The sequence below is a fragment of the Dermochelys coriacea genome, chromosome 2, assembly GCF_009764565.3.
Source record: "Dermochelys coriacea isolate rDerCor1 chromosome 2, rDerCor1.pri.v4, whole genome shotgun sequence".
In the NCBI taxonomy this organism is placed as follows: Eukaryota; Metazoa; Chordata; order Testudines; family Dermochelyidae; genus Dermochelys; species Dermochelys coriacea.
This window is the reverse complement of record NC_050069.1, coordinates 239,554,108-239,569,226: the sequence shown is the minus strand read 5'-3', so window position 1 is coordinate 239,569,226 and position 15,119 is coordinate 239,554,108. Positions and strand designations below refer to the sequence as shown.

Genomic DNA, 15,119 nt, shown 5'->3' with positions numbered 1-15,119 from the left:
TGCCAACATCTGACAATTGTATCATGAGTCTCATGGTATTTTATGCTTTTATTAAAGCCCCAGATCCTGAAGGCAAGTGATTACTAGAGCTGAACGGTAATGGGGTTATCCACTCTGGGAAAAATTCCAAGTTTCTGATGTTGTTGCTGTTGTTCATGTTATTCTGTAGCAGCAGCAACTCAGCCAGAACTGGCAGCCTGCATAGCTGGCCAGGTGGGGAACTGGCCTTCCACAGTTCCCCAGGGAGCCAACAAGGTGGGAAATTGGCCACCTGGCTTCCTGGGAGTCCATAGGAGCCAGGAAGCTGGGGGCTTGCCTGGGGTGCTGCCCCAGAGTCTGGACCCTAGTAGCCCAAGCTGCTGTGTAGCCATGGCCCTGGGAGCTTGGGAGCCAGAACTCCCAGAGCTTCTGGGTTCCCCATTCCCCATCAGTCCACCGGGGGCCTGCAAAGGCCCTGGGCAGGCGAGCTGGCAGGAAAACAGGCTGGAAATTTTCCAAGCAGCTCTAGTAATTATGAGAATCTCAGCTTTCATTTATAAAAAAATAAGTTTCTAGCCATCATGGATGGTGAGAAAAAGCTTGAAAACAGGAACTGAAATGTGCCCAGAAAGCAAATGAAAAGTGCTTCCAGTTTTTAAAAAGCTCATGACTTGTATGCCAATTTCAAGATTTTTTATTTTATTTTATTTTTTAGGGTGGGTGAGTCATGATTTCTGAATTCTTTGGGTTGGCAATACTGTACTGGAAGTATCAGTGGGCCATGGACCATACTTGAGGAACCTCTGGCTTTAAGGAATTCATCATCTTCCTGTCTCACTTTAAGTTATAAATCAAACCTGTTTAGAACCATCTTTTCAAAGAACCATTGACCTGATACCCATAACTTAAATTTAAGAGTTAACAGTCAAATTAAAATCATACTGTTGTATGATGGCCCTTCAAATTGTATTAGAGATAGCAAATACCACTAACATTTTCTGCAGCGATTCGCATCAATAATATATTGTATTCACCTTGCTTGCCCTTGTATCCCTTTTTTGTTCACTTTGCACTAATATTTTAGCTAACAATACTCCTGGCAGGACTGCTTGTGGATACAGGGAATTTTGTTTTAAGAGAATATTGGAAATTATTGTGAAAAATTCTGATGTTGAGTATTTTCACCAGAGCAAGATGCTAATAGTATGTGCATGCACTCAGTAAACAGAAACATACAGTTCCCATTTTGAAATTCAGATGCTCACAATGACCTGCTCACAAGCAATCTGTACACAAGCCATTAGTCATAGAAATTATTTGTCAATAATTTAATACATCGAGAAAATCACAAGATGCTTTGCACCCAATTCAACAAGAGTGAAACTCAGGCCTGTGCAGTATGTTAGCAAAAGGCCTAAGTACCACTGAAATCCCAGTTAACTCCATCTGGAATTAAGTGTTGCATGTTCCTTGTGTTTGTTCCCAACAAAGAGATGAAGTTGGTCACACAAATTACCAACCACTCTCACACACACCCCAAATATATATACATTAAAATACTTTTAATCATCCTCTTTTCAGACATGTGTTGGCTTGAAAGCAATGCATGAACCAAATGCTTTATATTTATTTAATTGATTTACTGAGTATATTTATACAAGAAAAGTTCCTTGGGCTTTGGTAGCACAATTTTCAAAGAGACCCTGTGATTAAATCCCACCTGTAAATCCCCCTGCAGAAGTAATATTTGGGGAGTGTTAGGACAGGCAGATGTTCTGAAACAGGGGAACATTGTGCCTGTTTGAAAGCAATGTGAAATGTGCACTTAAGAATTCTTTTGGTGCAGAGTGTCATATCAAATGTAAGACATCTTATATTTTGGATTGACAAACATTGAGCATCCCTGGAGAACAGCAACATCTGAAAGTAGGAAGGCAAATAGTTAACAAGATCAATTTCCAGCATGGAGCAAAGATTATAAATTCTAAGTGGGAGAAAGGGAGAGGCCGAGGGAAAGCTCCACCAGAGAGAAGTTTTTGACACCATAATAATAGTACTTGGTACTTAACATGTTCAAAGGCTACTACAAATGTTAATTAATCCTCCACACCTCTGTAAGGTAGAAGGACACATACAGCTTTGTAGAAGGAGAAACTGAGACAGAGAGATCAAATGACTTGCTCATGGGCACATACTGAATCAGTCGCAGTGCCCTGGCTAGAACACAGCCAACAGTCCTCAGATTTTCGGCAAAGTCCTAAGGCCTGAGATACCCCCAAAAACCTGAGGCCAGGTCTACACTAGAAAAGGTCTGCCACTATAGCTATATTGGCAAACCCTCCTAGTGGAGACTCAGCTTACAGTGACCAAAAAGAGCTTTTGCTCCTATAGCTTATGCCAGTTCCAGAAACAAAATCAACTTAGGGTGACCAGATGTCAGACGTCCTGATAAAATCGGGACTGTCCCGATTTTTAGGTCTTTGTCCCAGGTCCCGACCAATGCACGGTCGGGACACCATTTATCCCGATATTGTAGCTTTGGCCGCTCCAGCGTTTTTGGGGTTTTTTTTGCTTCGGCAACTCCAGCCGTTTTGTTTTGGGTTTTTTTGCTTTCCCCATGCATCCCAATATTTTCTCTGTTACATCTGGTCACCCTAAAATCAACTAGGCTGGCAAAAGTGCTTTGGTGCTGATATAACTATGTCTACACAAGGGCTTTTACTGGTATAGAAATGTCACCAAAGTACCATACCCCAAACCGATGTGGCTATGCCAATAAAAGTTTCTAATGCAGACCTGGCCTGAATCTCCGGCCAAAAGCCTGACATTAGGCAGCTAGGGACCCTTTCTGCTTTGTTCCAATACACTACCAACTCTTGCAATTTTATCAGAATATTGATGTTTTTTTAGCCCTTTTTCCTGGAGTCATATTGTTAGATGAGAATCTCAGCTTGCATTAGAAAAAATTAAGTTTCTAGCACTCATGGTTACAGAGAAAGGCTTGAAAATGTGAATCCTAAGGACTCAAATCCCAGAGGCAAATAAAGATTCCAACATTTATTATTCTTAAAATCTCATGATTTTTAAGCCATTCCCGTGATTTCTTTGTGGCCTGCCTCATAATTTTTGAATGCTTGGGACTGGCAATACTGGGTAGGTTTCCTTCCACCAGGCTCCTCCGAGGATCCAGACTACTTTAGGCTGGTGATTCCAGCCTGACTAAAGAGAGCTTAGCCCCTTACCTTGGTTTAGCAAGGATCAAGACAGAAAATGCATGTGACAGGCAAAAGAGATATAAACAAACCCCAGCAGAGTAGGCTATCTGCGGTACTTATCTGGCCTCATCATCATTGTAGTACCTGAGCACCGCACAGTCTGATGTAGTTAGCCTCAAAACACCCCTGAAAGATAAAGAAATACTATTATCCCCATTTTAGACATGGGGCACAGAGAGTGACTTGCAGAGAAAGTCTGTAGAAGAGCAAAGAATTGTATCTAGGTTTCTCATGATCCATTGCTGGCACCCAAACCACTGGACCATCCCTCCTCATCTTTCTTTGATGGTGGTGTTTTTTTATGTAGGTGTATGTATATATATTTAAGTCATAACTTGGGAATTTATAGTACAGCAATGTAATGATATTGTGTGCTGAGGGTGAGGCTCACAATATATATATTCTGCATTATAAACACGTGTATCTGGCCTGAAAACCTACCCTGAGGTGCTGATACTAGACACCACATCAAACATTAGAGTGATCTGGTGCCAGCAGAAAATCACAGGAAAAGGAGATTCTAAAGCGAGGAGGAAGAGTTAGATAGCATGGCTGACTCTAATCTGACAGATCTGTTTCCACTGGATTTCAAGATGTATTTCATTCCCTGAGGTGTGCCTCAAGCCTCCTCCCTCGGGCTTGCTAATCAGAGTGGCTTCTTCCCCTTGCTCATATGGGTTGGGTCCTATGTATTTGTTGCAGCTTCTGGGGTCTCCACACAAGGTGGCTCCACTCTGTGCCTGGGACAGCTGGATTGCTGTCCCCTGGGAAGATGACTAATCTTACTATCACCGGGGTCTAATGGGGGTCACAGCTGTGAGTGCCAATATTAGCTCAGACTGTCCAAACTGGTGATATATTCTATAGTTAGATTTAACCAAACCAGCAATGTATGTGTGCTTCTGGATCTCTTTATTAGTTCACCATAAAGCCCCTTTGCGTTCCAGTCTGATTTACCATCTAGACCAACTGGACTACTCTGGGGAAAGGCTATTAAAACCAAAAGTCACCACACTAGGTTACTCCCAATCTCAAAGGACTGTTCACTCACCCCAGGTCACCAGATGCTCAGGATCTCACCAGAGATAACACTGCCAGCCAGTGACTTCAGTAACTAACTAAAGTTTATTAGCTAAGAAAGAAATTAGAGTTATTCATAGGTTTAAAGCAGGTAAGTTACACTACAAGTAAATTAAAGCTTGTAAATCCAAAATGTTAGCCGGGATGTTATATCTGCTTATTTTTATAAATCTCTCTGGATTTGCCCAAATAGCATTGCAGACCTCAGTCCTTTATTCAAACTTGTCCTTGTCAAAGTTTATCAGTTCAGAGATGAGGTATGAAAAGTAATCAGTTCTTGCCTTTTATATCTTGACCCCTTTTCTGGAAAAATCCTGACTATGCCCTCATTGTGTACATGTAGGGTTACACATATGGTTGCCACCCTCCAGGATTGTCCTGGAGTCTCCAGGAATTAAAGATTAATCTTTAATTAAAGCTAATGTCATGTGATGAAACCTCCAGAAATTCATCCAACCAAAGCTGGCAACTCTAGTTACATAGCTTCAAAGTCTGCATGGTTTTCCACCAGCCCTTCATTTGAACTGCAAATCTTTGCCTGCCTATTCTACATGGAACAGCGATGTAGCAAGGTGTCTCTGGGACTGACAAGCAGGAGCATTTGTTTATAGTTCTTTTGTTACTCCTGAAATGCTAACCTGTGGGCATTTCCCAGACTCACAATAGGTTTGAATTACAACCACATAGGAAAATTTCAAAACTCGATGTACTACGCTGATACACACATTACAATAATCCCTTGTGGGGATCAGAGACCCATAAACTGTTCTGCTTCTCTCAGCTCCAGACTCAAAAGTTCCAAAAGCAAAACTAAGCCTAGTTCCTGAGTCAGGCTGTCCTCCTCCACCAAGGGACTGAGCAAACCTGGCTCATATTGGACACACAAACTGCCAATATAAATCACCCTGTCACCCCGTCAGAACCCCCATCTCTACTGGCTGTTCTAGAAATTTCTAGTCTACTCTGTCTCTGCACCAAATTCTAGGCAGGCTGGGAAATGATGTATGGAGGCTCTGAAACTATAGTTGCTGTAGTCTATCGAGCAGGTCCCCTAGAAGCTCAGTCCAGCGTTCCAGGAACTGACAAACTCCACATGGGGTTACAAAGCAAAATAATGTATTTTTTCCCCATTTTTATAAATGTGATATAAGGGCACGAGAATACTTTGAGACACAAGCTTAAGTTTCAGCAGAGATTTTTTTTTTCATACAATTAAAATAAAAAGTCTGGAAGTAATTTACTGCCTTGAAACACAAAACAAGCTAAAGAAAAGCATCTCTATTGTAACAAGAAAGACAGACAGTCAACAATGTCTAGGTTCACATCAGAGTCAAGTAAGTGTATGCTCTGGTCATTAATTTCAATAGTTTGAGGACTGGGCTTTTTGAAATCTCTAAAAAAATACAAAAAAAATGTTTCTTAAAAAATATTTTCAGGAAGTGAATACAATATGGACATATTCTTCAGATTATCAGAGAGAGATGAGAACCTTTCTGGTTTTGATAAAAAAGCCCTGCTAGATTTTTTTCTGTATCAAAACTTTCAGCATAAACTAACCAGTTAGATAGAAATATAGAAAGATAGAAAGAAATCTGAAATTTATGCTGCAGCATCAATAATGCCAACAATGATTAATGTGCTAACTAATGTGGCATTTTTACATCTGCCCATGCTGGAAGCTCGATTCAGCATCATTCTACAGTGTCCAATGGATTGTTCTGTGGTAAGAAGAGTAGAACTGTTTCAGATTAACTGATTTTTAAGAACAGGTTAGACAAATGCTCATCAGGGATGGTCTAGTTATACTTAATCCTACCTCAGCACAGTGGGGATGGATAAAATGTTCTGTTGAAGTCCCTTCCAGCCCTATATTTCTATGATTCTATTACTCTCCTTTAATTCTTTATTAATCGAATCCTCTATCAGCCATTTCATTATTTTGCCTGGGATCAATGTCAGGATGACCTGGGTCATCCTGTTTACACTTTTAAAATATTGGCACATTAGCTTGCTTCCACTCTTCTGGAACTTTTCCTCAGCTTCAAGACCAATTAAAAATCAACATCAACAATCGAGAGAGAACCTCGGCCAGCTCTTTTAAAAGTTTCTGATGCAAGTTATCTGACCCTGCTGATTTAAAAATGTCTAACTTCAGTTACTTCTGTTTAACATCCTCCTGAATTATTGTTGGAATGAAAAGTATTTTATCATGGTATGATATGTCTATATAATCTAGCTTTTTGCCAAAAATCAGAACAGAACTATTTATGGAAAACATCTGCATTTGCTGCATTATTATTGACAATTCTGCCAATACCATTGCTAGGATTTTGTAAATACTTTAAAGAAGTATGAAAGTTTAACGTAAATGCTTTGAAAAAACTCCTGAAGACAGGCCGCGACTGGAACTAACACTCAGGACTCTAGGCACTGGGTAAGTCTGTGCAGGAAATGCCTCACTGAATTTTCCTGCCTCATTGGTTCCAGCCTGCATATTTCTCCAAATGGGAGGGGACAATCCTGCCTCTGGCTTCTGTGTATATAATTCTACTGGTTGTACATCCTTCCCTCCCCTATTTACTTTATGAAATAAAAATAAATAAATACGGAAAAAAATAAAATATATTCTGTCTATTTTATATATGCCTCTGTTTCTATATACATAGAGATACAACTACCAAGGAACACATTCCAGACCAGATCCTCTGCTACGGCTGGGGACTGCAGGGTGCTGGTGGGCATCAGAGAGTACCAAGGTAGCGTAAAGGTTCCCCATTGTACTGTCCTGATGCTGGAGCTGCCGTGTGCATGGCCAGTCCCCAGGGGGCCAAACAGCCAGAGGGTTCTTCTGACTTATACCGTCTGCTAACAGTGCCAAAGAGCTAAAACAGAACACAGGAATTAGCATTGAGAAGAGTCATCCCAGTCAAGTCCCCCTTTCTTAGGGCCACATTCTCCACACAGGCAGCAGGAAGGGGTCTGGTATAAGGCCCCTAGCTCATCTGTGCACCCTTGCACTAGGGTGATTGTCCTGGGGCAGAACAGGACAAAGATGGATATTGCTGGCAGCATGGCTATGCTGCATCCCAGAATGTAGCCCTTTGTGTGCCTGGGAAATATAAGAATTTGACCTACCATTAAAAAAAGTAAAATGTATTTCTGCCAGGCTGTGTTTAGCCCACAGACCACACACAATGACTCTTAAACCTGCGCAATTTGCAGGTAGCATTCCTATAAGATAGAACTTGCCTAGAGGCCAGCATGCAGACATCTACTGCAATCATGTATCATCTTTACTGTTAGAAATGCCCCTTCTCATTACACAGTCTCTAGAGGAACTTGACAGGGCCCAGGCTTATTCCTAAAGAGATAAAAGTTAAAAGGTCACACGTCTGGGTCACAGGTTAAAAGGCAGATAAAACATCCTGCCTTCAGAAGCAAAATCCAAGGTAAATCAAACCAGCTCCCAAGAAATCAAGTCAGGCTGAGCTCAAGCGACAGAACGCAAATGCCCTTATTTTGAAACTCCTTGTTTCTTTTTTTTTTCCCCTTCAATGTTTTATTTTATTTTTTTCCAACACTGGTTAAACAAAACAAATCTAAGCATACACAGATAAAAAACAAAGGGACATGGAACTCTGATTGCCTTCCGATGTCTGAAAAAAAACTGGATTTAAATCTGGAAAGATACAATTCTTTATAAAAATTATTACTGTAACCAGATAGGGACACAATTTTTCGACCAGATGGTAATTTTGAGGGGACTTGAAATAACAATGCAGGTAATGCCACTGGCTCACTTGCACCTAGTGGGCCAAAGGCTGAGAAAAGCACCTCCTGCTGAATTTGGACCACATATTTTTACACACAAGATATTGAATAGATAGTATTAGACTCAGTCTCCCAGATGGAATTTCTGCAAATGGAGTGGCAGAGAGATATACACAAACACAGGGCCCAATCTCTTGGCAAATACTACCATGAGGAGCATGCTTTCTTAGATCTTGTAAACCCACGCCCACATGAGCAGTCCCATTGAGTAAGGACTTCTTGGTGTGATTAAGGGTTTGCAGAATCAGCCTTCACTTTTCTCCAGTGTGATGCTATGAGCAACACAGAAATAATAGTGCATGGTATACCAGGAGCATGCCTCCCTGTGTTTGTGTCTAGCTCCTAAGGTGTTAAAAAATTAAGAACCATTCCATCTTCAGTTTCATGCATGGATCCAGCTCCTTTTCCCAGTGACAACCATGAGTGTTTTGCCATTTCAGTTGCTTCTTCGCTAGTACTGCCTCTGTACGCAGTTGAACCTTAAGGCCCCAAGCTTTTCAGCACATTACTGATATTAGGAATCAGCCAATTCTGACCTGAACATTATTGAACAGGCATATGGGAAAGAGTGAAAAGACCCAAATAACTCAAATAGGAATAAAAGAGGAATAAAATAGGAATTCTACAGGGATGCCACAGGGGGTCAGTTTGTTTCCATGTGTTGCTCTGCTGGAGAGCACCTAGAAGGGCAGGAAAAAAAGGTTCCTTAAAGGTGAAGCGTAAATGACATTTACACTTTTAATTTACTTCTGCAAACCCACATATGCTGACTGCTCCCTCTCATTAGACTGATGGTGGCATTCACCCAAATAATTAAGACTAACTTCTAAAACCACGTTGGCCAGCTCTGCTCATTGATTACTTCTTTATAGTGCTCCAGACTGGTTGCCAGCACCATAAGACTGGCATCAGGGATAGAATGGAAACCAACAAAATCTATCTACAGTATTTATATGGGCCTATTACAACAGTACCTGAAAATGCCTCACACTCTTTAAGGAGACAAAGTAGGTGAGGTATATCCTGGGATCAACTTGGCTACAACACCATGGCACATCACAGTCTTTAGTGTACGTATCTTCACAACACCCCTAGGAGGTAAGCATGTACTACTAGCCCCATTTTACAGAGGGGGAATTGGAGCACAGAGAGCCTAAGATCTGGATGTACAAAAGGAGCTAGGCATTGTGATGCTGAGCATTATAGCACCTAACCTAGAAAATCACTGGGCTTCACAAAACCTGAGTTAGGCACTCAGGTTCCCTCTACAATGAATGGGGAAATATAGGCGCCTTCTAAAGAGATCCACAAAAGCCACAATTCTAGGCAGGGAGCCACCTAAACTAATCAATGGGGTGTGGGCTAAGTCCCGCCCACTCACAAAGATAGGCACCTACCTAATCTAGGCTGCAGGGAGGAGCTTATTTTAGCAAGTAATCTTCAACTGTGAACTCTCTCCTGGAGTCAAGTACCTGTGCAGTTTTCGCACAAAGCCAAGAAAGGTTGGGGAGGAGGAGGACCTCCCTCAGAACTTTTAGCCCAGTGGATAGGGGACTGCCCTGGGATGTGGGTAAAGGGATTTAAACAGGGATCTAGCACATATCAAATGTGTGCTCTAACCACTGAGAAACAGCATATTCTGATGTGAGGCTCCCTTAGTCTCTCCTGCTGAGGGAGGGTGGTTAGAGAGAGAGAGAGAGAGAATGACTCTATAGCCTGGTAGTTCAAGCACTCACCCAGGAGGTGGGAGACCCAGAATCCAGTCCCCTTGCTCCAATGAATCTTTAATTATTTGTCCACAGCTTCACAGGAGACACTGGGGGAGGCCCTTCCCTACCTCAGAATATCTCATACCCCAGTGGTTACAGCACTCATCTGAGAGGTGAACTGAGGATCTCCCACTGAGTACCCTAACCACCGAGGTAAAAGTTATGAGGGAGGTTCTCCTCCTCCTTCCCACCCCACCCCCCTCCCCCAGCTGTTTTGTGTGAACTCTTATGGGGCTTGATCCAGTAAGCATGGGCAGAGGATTCCTACTGGATCAGGCCCCAAATGTTACTTAGGCAGCCAATGCCTCTCTTACTCTGGTTTGTGGATCATTCTGGGGCTTAGAAAGGAGATAGGCGCCTGGACACCTAGAGTGCGCATACCCAGAGGCACAAACATAGGCACCTAGGATCGTTTTACTGCAAAAACCTGGGCACCAAGTGAGTTTAGGCATCTACAGGTTCAGCGGAAGAATTATGCATTGCAGTGGAATGAAAACTGGGACTTAGGCATCTCACTCCTTTTGTGCATCTAGGCCTAATGACTTGCCCAAGGTCACACAGGAAGTCTATGGCAGAGCAGGGAGAGAGAGAGAGAGCTCCCAAGCCCCAGGCTACCAAACTACCCACCAGGTTATTTTTTTTCCCTAACAAAAGGAAGAAAAAAATATCTCAAGAGTTTTACAGAATAAGAGCAACGTAGGTTTGTTAAAACACAATACTTTCTACAAAATTAATTCTTCAGTATTTTAACATAAAAATAAGTTTTCTTTTCCAAATGTTTCCCTCACAAAGAGAGAAGCACCAGCCAGTCTGGGATGTTAAAAGAACATCTAACGTATAGATCTTCAAAAATAAGACTATATTTTGGCTCATGGTAAATGTCGATTAGAAGCAAAACCAACAAAATGATTAAAGTTTTTAATCTAGCAGCAGATATTGTGTCCTGGAAATCATTACTAGTACAGAACAAGCCCTTTGAGATTCATTTTTGGCTTAAAGATTATCATTAAGCACATTTTAAGACCCTTGAAGTTAGTCTGAAGTTAAATCAATATCTAGTTCGACTTGATTGCAGGCCTTTGTTTAAAATTTCCAAGGGATGCAGCCCAGTTTTCAAATGCCAGGAATTCTTGGGCTGGTTTTAACTAAAGAGTCTTCATTCTGAATTTTGGAATATTGGAATATTCTGGGAAAGCTCCAGAAATGATTCTGCCAGGAGTTGAACAAACAGTTACATAAAGCCCCTTCTAATCTCGGATGTTGACCTAGCTATTCATTCCTTGTTTGCTGTGGTGAGTTCTGTAAATCTAGTTTCCATGGCAGCCATAATCCATGAATAGAACTGGCTCCATCGGTGGTCAGTTACAACATGCTTTGTCCTTTCTGTGTCCTGTAACTGACTGAATTAAGAGACAGAAAACAAGTGCCTTCAGTAAACATGACCTAATGAGGTCCACAGCTTTCAGCTAATGGGGGCCTAATGGCTTGAAAGGGAATGTAGCTAAACTGCAATATGCTGGGACACTCATGTCTGCTGAAGTGTCATTTCCCACGGTATCACAAAGGTTTTTAGTCATTTATTTCGATTATTTTATTTCTACTAAACTTCCATTCACTTCCTGGATTTTTAGAGATACATTTATAATTGCGTAAATATGGTATAGTACAAAGGGAGGAATTGAAAGCATTGATTAGAGCTAAGTATAGTGTGTTCAAGTGCTATCCAGGATCCCCCCACAATTTTGCAACTCCCCTTTGTTATTGGAAGTTCTAAACCTCTACAGAACAGAAACTCACCAATTGTATGAAATTGTGCTATGGATCCTTGAGGGACTCTTTGATTCTTGAAAGATATCTTCAAGGGACTCAGATGAGAACCCCACATTTATGTTCATTTGTTAACCAATCAACAGCTGAACCCACTTCTCCAGAGGTCAAAAGAGCAGCATGTTAACTCATTGTTACTAAACTAGCCCCATGTTTCTAAAATCTATTAGCAAAAGGTTTCTGCTGATGATTTTCAAACAAAATTAAACTCTACAAAGAGAGAGAGAGAGATGTTCCATTACAAGCAACTTCTTTCATTTCATGCTGAACGATCACATCAATTCATTTCAGTATTAAAATGATTGCTTTATTTGTACTCTCTCATGGCACTTCACAACCGTTTAAGAGGATGAAGGCCAAACATTTCCAAAAGCATTTCAAGTCATTAAAACCCTTAGGAAAAAAGTGGCACTATATAAAATTCAATATGTGAAGTGCTTTAAAGTAGACATGTGAAGGGTACTTTGAGTATAAAAACTGGACGCTAAAATACTTTTTTAAAATACCACCTTTTCCCAAAAAGAAAAGGAGTACTTGTGGCACCTTAGAGACTAACAAATTTATGTGATGCTTTTGCCGGGGACAGAACAGGAATGGAGTTTTAGAACTTAGTAAGTAATCTAGCTAGATATGCGTTAGATTCTGATTTCTTTAAATGGCTGAGAAAATAAGCTGTGCTGAATGGAATGGATATTCCTGTTTTTGTGTCTTTTTGTATCTTAAGGTTTTGCCTAGAGGGATTCTCTATGTTTTGAATCTAATTACCCAGTAAGGTATTTACCATCCTGATTTTACAGAGGTGATTCTTTTTATTTTTTCTTTTATTAAAATTCTTCTTTTAAGAAATTGAATGCTTTTTCATTGTTCTTAAGATCCAAGGATTTGGGTCTGTGGTCACCTATGCAAATTTATGTGGATTTTTATCAAACCTTCCCCAGGAGAGGGGGTGTAAGATTTGGGAGGATTTTGGGGGGAAAGACGTTTCCAAACGGACTCATTCCCAGTAACTGGTGTTAGACGTTTGGTGGTGACAGCGAAAGTCCAAGGGCAAAAGGTAAAATAGTTTGTACCTTGGGGAAGTTTTAACCTAAGCTGGTAAAAGTAAGCTTAGGAGGTTTTCATGCAGGTCCCCACATCTGTAACCTAGAGTTCAGAGTGGTCTCTAAGGTGCCACAAGTACTCCTTTTCTTTTTGCGAATACAGACTAACATGGCTGCTACTCTGACACCTTTTCTCAGGACATCCAAGTCTATTTCCTTCTGATTTGAGGTTTTAAAGTCTTGCTGACCTTTTTCTTTTTCTTATATTAGATATGTTAGATACAATATACAGAAAAACATGCCGTACCGTGTATGAACATTTTGTGGAAACCCCATAAAGTCATTTATTTTGCCATTCAGAATAGAACTGATCCTGTGTTGGTGTTATTTCAATTTTGCAGATCTAACAGAATTCTGGATTGTCTTCATAATAAAGTGTCCTCCACAATGGAGATCTGATTAATAACTCCAAGACCTGCAAATAAAATGTGCAGTCTACGAATGGACAAATCCTGCAGTCCTTACTTAGGTAAAACTCTTACTGACTTTATGTAATAAATATTTTACCCACAATTAGCAGATACAGTAGATAGATTTATAGGAATTCCTCTAAAATGGAAAACACAGGCAGACTAATGGAATCTAAAAGGAAAGTAACTTTGGGCATGGCATGCTTCCCATAAACCCCTGACAGGGTAGCTAAAGGAACCTATGGCCCAAAGCCCGGTTGATTACCTTAATTTTAACCAAGAGGCAGCACTACTAAACACTCTACAAAAATGTTTCCAAACATTGCCATTGAAAAAAAAAAAAAGTCTTTAACCCTGCCTCCTCAGACACAGGTCTAGTCCTGGACAAATTGCATTATATATGGAGTAACATATAAACATAAAAGACATACCCTCCAGTGAAAAACTTGCACAACTTTCCAGAATGAGTAGAATTAATCATAAGGAATAATTATAGTTCTAAACAAGAATATTTATGACATTACATAAACCCCATTAAAACAAACTGAATGGCAATAATTTTTAGAAAGGGGAAAGGAGGAAGTGAGGCGGGAGAAAGAAAGCCAATCAAAGTTTATAGTCAAAAAGATAAAAGTCCCTGTGTGTCCGTCATCTTGGAAATCATTATTTCAACCAGCATTTGGGTCTTGTTTACCTCCCTTCCTCAAAACAGGGAGAAAAAGAATATTGCTTATAGAGCTGGTGAACACTTTTTTTTATTATTAAAAAGTGAGTTCCTTGTGGTGTTCAGAGCAAGACACCCATCAAATACATTCAGGTTGTCCTACCTCCTTTGTGTCCAGTCTGTACCCTCAGAGTTTCCAGTGCACCTCTAATAGTGAGAGACCTCAACCCACCCCTGACCCTGGCAGTAATGATATGGCCATGCCAGTTTTACCAGCGTACAGCACTAAGGGGAAGTATTTTCTAAAGAGGCCTCACAAAAGTACCTTGTACCAAAATGAATCAGTCTGTTTGGATGATGAGCCACAGGGTTCTAACTTGCTATTTTGCAGTCAAAAATACATTGTTGCTCTTGTGGGATGTCCCATTGCATCTTCTCTGGCCAGCGATCTGAGCAGGAGAATGATGGATCATATCTCGTGGAGGATATTACTTTGATCATCACTGAACTTTAGTTATTTAAGCTGACCCTCGAGACTCAAAGAATTTCCTAGCAGATAATCAAAGTGGGATTCGCTGCCCATTTGAAGCCAAGAATCAGAAACCAGCAAAGAGGGAGAAAATCCCCTTTAAACATCCCCTTTTTACAGAAGAGGCTGCTGAATGATGTAGGCCAGTTGTTTTTTGAGCAAACCACTGGCCAGAAGGTAGATATGGGACATTCATAAGCCAAAAAGAGAGATGAAGTCTTTACAAGGATAAGGTAGGACCTAATGGTAGGAAGAAGTCTTTTGCTTAGTTTTGTGATGTAGAAGACAGTGAAATACAGTGTGGAGTAATGTGAGCTACTAAGCAATGAGGATGGATATGGGGGACATCAAGTACTTTCATTCAGGGACAAGAAAATGAGATCTAACTTCTTAGAAATGGAATACTAGTGCTTAATAGGTGAACTTTACAGCATGTGACTCTGTAACAATACTGTGCTCCTTCGTGGCTGTGGGCAGGATGATAGCTATGAAGTCCAAAGCCAGATTTTCAGTTACATGCACACCAATTCTGTGTGTAGCTAACTGATGTGTGCAAACAGTAGATAACGTGCCGGCAAATCAGACACAATTACTGGGATCCATCACAGTATTCAATAAAAAAGTCGTACTTTCATGCTACAGAAGCCAGAAGAAA

The 15,119-nt window shown here is 40.8% G+C and overlaps 1 long non-coding RNA gene across 2 annotated transcripts; it reads right to left on the bottom strand.

The window, feature by feature from the left end:
- Positions 1-1,604: 1,604 nt before the first annotated feature.
- Positions 1,605-11,781, bottom strand: LOC122458542. Of its 2 annotated transcripts, none has more exons than XR_006278586.1 (4): positions 11,732-11,781; positions 4,306-4,386; positions 3,222-3,380; positions 1,605-1,899 (listed from the first exon to the last, which is right to left on the bottom strand). It is a non-coding gene; the product is annotated as an uncharacterized LOC122458542 (long non-coding RNA). The 2 variants fall into 2 exon arrangements; XR_006278585.1 differs by having other exon boundaries at positions 3,284-3,380.
- Between the last annotated feature and the right edge of the window lie 3,338 nt (positions 11,782-15,119).